The sequence below is a fragment of the Lagenorhynchus albirostris genome, chromosome 2 (assembly GCF_949774975.1).
Source record: "Lagenorhynchus albirostris chromosome 2, mLagAlb1.1, whole genome shotgun sequence".
Taxonomy (NCBI): domain Eukaryota; kingdom Metazoa; phylum Chordata; class Mammalia; order Artiodactyla; family Delphinidae; genus Lagenorhynchus; species Lagenorhynchus albirostris.
Genome location: NC_083096.1, coordinates 138,473,133 through 138,480,541, shown reverse-complemented (window position 1 = coordinate 138,480,541; position 7,409 = coordinate 138,473,133).

Below are 7,409 nucleotides of genomic sequence, written 5' to 3'. Positions count from 1 at the left end.
CCAGAGTGAGCTAGAGGCTGCAAGGCAAATCCCAGACACTATCTGCTGGTGAGGACAGAGCAGGACTCTGGCCTGTTCCATACTGACTCAGGACATGGAGAAGGTGAGCTATGGATGGAGATCCAAGGGGACTCCAGCTGAGCCTGGGGTAGGCAAGTGCTGTCGCTTAGCCAGTCTTGATAGCAAGTTCCTCTTTCGTGTGGACAGCCGTCAGAGGAGAACTTTCCCCAGAGACTTTTGCAGCGTCAGTGATGGCAGAATGGAAATCCCAACTCTGCCATGTATTAGCTGTGTGACCTTAAACAAATTACTTGATTATTGAACCTGTTTCTGCATATATAAAATACAGACAGTAAGTTCTAGCTTTTGGAGTGGAAGCAAGAAATCCATGATAGGGTGGGTATCAAATTCTTAGAGACCAAGCTCTCAGAAATGGATAGTAATTTTTATGATTATGAGCACGGTAGAGCTGCTGACCTATCTTCTAATATTTGCTCCTAAATATTAGATTGGACTTGGGCTCCCAAAGACTTAGGAAGGAAATAATCTTTCCAAACAAAATGGGGCATCCTGCCATCGATGACAAGGCAGACACAGCGTCTTGAATTACACAGGGCTGGCTGTGGCTTGAATAATCTATTCGCGAAGCTGAGCTTTGGAAATAAACTTTTAAAAAAGGCAGCAATACAAGAAAAGATAACAGTTCTCCCTAGAGGCACAGCAGGCTAGAAAGCATCTTCTTGCCCGGAGTCACAACGGTGGCTGGGTCCATCATAGCATCCCTCTGCCTCTGAAATCCAGGAGGTTGTGAGGGAAAGCACAGGCAACCTTGACCTCGTACTCCAGACGCCATCTCTCAAGACAGTCCTCTCCATCAGTATCAGAGATCCTTTGTTCAAGTGAGAAGGTGAGCCACGAGTCACTGAATTCCACCTGTGCTGTTTGGGGAGTATGACAGGAGGCAAGCGGCTTATGGCCTCTCTCCTTCTGCCTCCTGGGGGAAGGGACTGTTCCCTGGCAGCTCAGGGGGCCATTTCTCTAGTGAGAAGGGAGGGAGCCCCTCAATCTTGCTGCTGGGGCGGGAGTGGGGGTCAGGCTGAATTATCTCTCAACAGCAACTGGCGACTACCTTAGCTGGAGTCAGCGAGCTTGTAAAATCGCTTCCCCGAGGCACTCCAGCACCCAATTTGGAGATGAGTGGGGATTTACATGATTCAACGGAATGTTTCCTTCCGGTATCGGGGCTCAGTCAGTCGTGAAGGAGGAATTTGTGAGCAAAGCTCGCTGGCTGTGGCTTGTGCTTTCTTCTTGTCCAGAGGGGCTGCAGGAGTGCAGGCATAAAGAGCTCAGTCCTTGAGGTTAAAATAAATGATGCTCAGGGGTGGGGTGCATCTGTTTCATTGTGACCCTAGGGAGTCTGTCTCTGGGGTAAGGAGAGATGAACAAAGAAAACCCTTCTGACTTTAAAGCCTTAAGGTCAGGGTCACAAGATGTACTGAATGTTTATTTGGGGCCGGGTACTATGTGAAGTCATTTACCTAATATGGCCTCATTATATCCCGATAATAACTCTATGAGATTGATGTTTTTGTCCTTATTTTATGGATGAGGAAACTGAGGCTCAGAGAAGTTAAGAGAGAAAGTTGCTCAACTGACCGCCAACACCAAGGGGTGCTCCCTGGAGGTGTGTCTGGAATTTGATCCCAAATAAGCATCATGCAATCTAAAAACAGTTGTCTGATAGACTGGGAGTTTGGAACTGACATGTACACATTGCTCTATTTAAAATAAAATGCCTTTCCATGAAAAACAAAAATAAAAACTAAAAACAGTTGTCCGGTTCATTTGTTTTGCATTTACAACCCATGCAGGATCTTGCTAGAAAAAGGTAACGGGTGGTCACAGAGCTGGAGAGTGGTTGTCTCTGTTTCACTTCTCTGTGGTTTCATGGATTGGAGGGGATTGGAGACCTTACCAAGACTGAATCCAAATCCATGGTGATCCACTTACTAGGTCTGGGATCTCAAGCAGGTCATCTATCCTTACTGAGCCTCAGTTTCTTCATCTGTTTCACTGGGTTTCTCTAACAATTCAAAGTGATCATCGCTGTAATGACCCTGTTGTATAGTAGAGGCTCCACAGACGTCAGGTTCACCTCTCTTCCAATTACCACTTGCTTTGTACTAACCACCCCCAAACATCATGGCATAAAACCACAATAATCCTCTAGTTTGCTCATGAATCTACAGTGTGGTCGGGGCTCTGCAGAGACAGCTCATCCCTGCTCCATACAGCACTGACTCTCCATACATACAGCACTGACTGCTCCATACATACAGTACTGACTCTCCATACATACAGCACTGAATACTCCATACATACAGCACTGACTCTCCATACATACAGCACTGACTCTCCATACATACAGCACTGAATACTCCATACATACAGCACTGACTCTCCATACATACAGCACTGACTACTCCATACATACAGTACTGACTTTCCATACATACAGCACTGACTGCTCCATACATACAGCACTGACTGCTCCATACAGCACACTGACAGCTCCATACATACAGCACACTGTCTGCTCCATACATACAGCACTGACTGCTCCACACATACAGCACTGACTGCTCCATACAGCACTGACAGCTCCATATACAGCACTGACTGCTCCATACATACAGCACTAACTGCTCCATACATACAGCACTGACTCTCCAAACATACAGCACTGACTGCTCCATACAGCACTGACAGCTCCATGTATACAGCACTGACTGCTCCATACATACAGCACTGACTGCTCCATACATACAGCACTGACTGCTCCATACAGCACTGACAGCTCCATGTATACAGCACTGACTGCTCCATACATACAGCACTGACTGCTCCATACATACAGCACTGACTGCTCCATACAGCACTGACTGCTCTATACATACAGCACTGACGACTGAGGGCCTCAGTTGGGGACCCTCTTCCGGGACGGCTCACCCATGTGGCCGGTAAAGCTGCTTGTCGGTGCCTCCCGTGTGGGTCTTTCTGCAGCATGGCTTGGGTCTCCTCACAGTGTGATGGCTAGGTGTGAAGAGTAGGTGTCCCAAGACCCAGGAAGCGAAAGTGCTCAATTTATTAAGTCCTAAACCTGGAACTGGCGCGATGCCACTTCTGTCATATTCTGCTGGCCAAGCCATTCCAGAGTCCAGATGCAAGGGGAAGGGACATAGGATCCCCTCTCGGTGGGAAGAGCATCAGTGGGTTTGGGGATGTTTTAAAACAGCCTCCCGCTCACCCCCAATCTGTCCTCTGGCCACAAATTATTTATATTATTCCACAGACTAATTATACCCAGCACCTCCCAATATCCCCAGAAAGTCTCCTCTGGATAGGGTGCTGGGTTCAGGCTTTTGTCGTCTAATCAGGTCGAGGTGTCAGTGAGGCTCCTTGGATACGGGACCTGAGATACAGCTCCTTCTTGATCAGACGTCCTGGCAGCTAAAGAAGACTGGACGCCTGCCTCCTCATACAATGTTGACACAGACCATGGCCAACCATCAGAGTATCAGCGCTCAGCAGAGGCGGGGCTGCTGTGTCAGAGCCTAGCGGGGAGGTTTCCTGCAGCAGCCTAGTGCCGTGGACCGAGCACAGGGGTGATCACCGGTGACCAGGGTTCCAATCCAGACTCTAGCGTTGATCTGATGGGCGGTATTGAATATGTCACTCCATTGCTCAGAACCTTCATTCCCTTTTCTTCAAAATGGGGCTAATAATCTCCACTTCGTAGAGACTTTGCAAGATTTAAATGAGGTGTTGTCCTGGAAACAGCCCAATAATCTTCCTGACATATACTAGGTCTTCGATAAAGGAGAGTTGAATTTGGAATCTGAGACATTCAAATAAATTGGGCATAATGATACTTATTTCACAGAGTGAGTACATAGCTCAAAATATACAAAAGGGATTTGTGAGCTGTAACACCTTGCAAAAGAAAAACGTGTGTGTTTGTTTCTTTTGTTAACGTCCATTGGCCGCTCCCCAGTCAACGTCCCAGCATCAGCAGGGTGGGGTCCCCTTCGCCCTGGGGCTGGTGACAGTTTGATCTCTGAGGCAGAAGCTACAAAATGGAGCTGCTAGTTGGGCGTTAGCTTTTCCTTTCCTTCTGTGCTTGCCTTGTACCCTGAAGTCAGTGGATTTCATCTACATGGGATTACACTCGAATCCTGTAATCCAGTTTTTTCGGTGCTAGGGGAGATTTTGGAGCCAATGAGCAGACCAATCTAGATTGGAGCGAAAAGGTCAGAGTCGCAGGATGGGTAACGTGGTCTGTTTCTGAGAGATAATCATGAAGCCGACTGAATATGGATTTAGAAGCAGGGAGACCAGGGTTCGAAGCCTGGCACTGCCTCTTCTTGCCTGTGTGCTGTGGGCAAGTCCCTCTACTGTCAGGACTTCTGGCTTTCTCATCTGACAAACGGGGAAATAATCACTCCAGCTGACGGGGCTGTGCGAGAAGGTGGTGAGGCAAGGCATGTAAAAGGCTCACTTCAATACCTGGTGCCAAACAGATGTTGTTTTATTATTATTAGAAGAACATGGAATAATAATAACCACCTAATCAACTGGTAGGAGAATGGAATAAATTGCATGCAAAACACCTCCATGGAGCTAAGCACGTAGAAAGTGCCCTGGAAATTGTAGTCACTGCTGCTGCTGCCATTAATGATTTTAATTTTAGCAATAACAGTGTTGATCACACTTGACTAAATTCCTAATATTCCTTGAAAGTTTCTGTAAGCTCGGAGACAAGGTTTAAATTCTGTATACATTCGAATACCATTTGAAAGATTTCTCCTGCAAAAGCCTGGTATATAAGTCATGTATTGGCACAAAGTGAGAAAATAAAACATAAACAGAAAGGAAGCCATATTGAGAGCAGTGCCCGCAATCTCACCGAGAGCTCGGGTGAAAGAGGGCACCGTGAAATTTCCATGTTGAAGGTGACACTGTATTTTTGAGGCAGAGAGAAGTACCAAGTGGAGCAGATCTATTGAATAATTACACGGAGGGGTATAAACCAGATATAGTTTCACTTCTTTTCCAGTCATAGACTTCAACTAAGCTCTGTTTAAATCTGCTTCCTCATATTTTGTTTGTAAATCCATAGCATTTTGGTTGCTCTCTGCTATTAGGATAGACTCAGTCCAGTATTTTAACTTCCTTGCCCCAACCATTCTACGCCTTGGTCCCTACTCAACCTTGCTTATGTGGGCTGTGTCAGCAAGTCTCCGGTCTTCAGAAACCTGGAGAGAAGCAGACACAAGTCCCTATGTTTTCCTAAATTCCTAAACTCCAAGGGCACCTCTCTTAAGAACTTTCTTACTGTATTCTTCTCCATTTCAGGATGGTGCTGGGCTGAGACCTCAGGTTCTACAGCTCAGCAGACAGCAGACTCTAGGGAATAAGATGCTATATGGGTTAGCTATTGTCACTTAATGCCACGTAACAACTATCCCCAAACTCAGTGGCCTAAATCACATTTTTTTCTCACCACAGATCTAGCTATGGCCAGCTAAGCAGCTCTGCTTTAGGGTGTGGCAGCTAGATTGAGTCTGGATCTGACTGAGCAAATCTACTTCAAGCAGAAGTTCTGCAGGCTTCCTGAGTTGTTCTGTTTCATGTCTTTTTCCTCTGGGACTAGAGGGCTACCCAGGGCATATTCTTCTCACGGTGATAACAGAGGCATAAAGGGCATCTCTAGTTATCATGCCCTCATATGGCTATGTCCAAAAGCAGGAAAGGAACCGAGGATTCCCCTTGCATACCTTTTTCTTTTCATCAGCATGGACCGTCTTCCTCAGAAGTTCTCAACAAATTTTTCTGTCATCTCATCTGCTGGAACTGGGTACCCTGTCCAACTCCAAAAGAATCTCTGGAAAAGGGAAAGAGATACCACAATGGCCTTAGGCAAATGCTTGTTGAGTGAATGGATTCTTACAGAAATGAGTAATCCTCCTGTAGGTTCCGACATCACTTTTAGGAATAAGCAAAAAGCATACCCACGTTTAGGGAAACCATGTAAAAAGAAATGAGTAGAGAAAGAGGTGAAAGAAGGATCCAACTTCATATTTTGTCGCTGATGCAGCGCCTCAAATACAGTTTCAGTGGGTTCCTACGCTCAGACTTCGAGGGATACACCAGAGTGTCCCTAGTGGGGGTTCTTATTTCATAGTCCATAAAATAAAGGCAATTGCAGTGATTAACTTAGTTACAGTAATTATCTATTAATAATAATTAGCTATTACTAATACTGAAGTAGTAGAAACTAAGTGCCAGGCGCATTTCTAACTGCTTTACACACATACATTCATTATTATGTGCTGCTCATGAAGACTGATGGGACCAACGGGCCTCCATGAACGTCCTGAGATTCACACCTTGTGCGGTCTCCTCCCACAGTGATCCTGGGTTTAGTCATGTGACTTGCTTTGCCAATGGGACATTAGCGAGCATGATATAAGCAGAGCATTCTCTCTTGGAAGTCAGCTGCTTTGCTGGAAAGACGCCTAGGCTAGACTACTGCGTGATGAGAGGACTTGTAGAGAAAAATCCGGAAGGCAGAGAGGCCATTATGGGCGTCCCAGCTCTCAGCTGAATGCGGCCCCATGAGTGACCCTCCCCAGAATCCTAAGAAATAATAAATCAACGTTGTTTCCAGCCGCTGAATTTTGGGGGGGTTTGTTACATAGCTGTAGACACAGAAACAATTGGAACAACAAAGGTGTGTATTCCTTGGACAATTTCTGTGAAGGACTTTCTTTTCCTTTCTATTTGTGATCAGCCAGAAAAGCTAAGGGGATGACTGTGAGCCTCATGGGATTCATTCATTCATTCGACAAATGTTTACTGAGTGCCTGCTCTGTCCCAGGCAGCGTTCTGTGTGCTTGGGGACATCGTGATGAATACAGCCCCTGCCCTCATGACACTTACAGTTTATGACATGGCTTCATCCTCCTAGATGCCCTGGGAAAAGATTAGTGGTTCTCCACCAAATACATCCCTTGTTTTTTTCATAACGTGCTATGTATCTGTCCCCTATCTAAATCTGACCTTCATCTGCTTGTAATTCCAAAGACAGGGAGTAGAGACAGACTTTAAAGTCAGACTAACCTGGCCTCAAATCCTCTCTCCCTCCCATCTCTTTCTTCTGGTCGCAGTTTCCCCATCTTTGGACTGGGTATAAGAATCCTCACCTAAAGCTACCATAAAGATCACAGGAAGAACACAAGTATTCAGTAAATGTTAATACTCTTCTTGTAGATTGAACACCTACATGCGCTTTCAGGGCAATTTCAATGGGAGGGCAGTTCATGGGGCATCCGACCTGCACCCCCCTT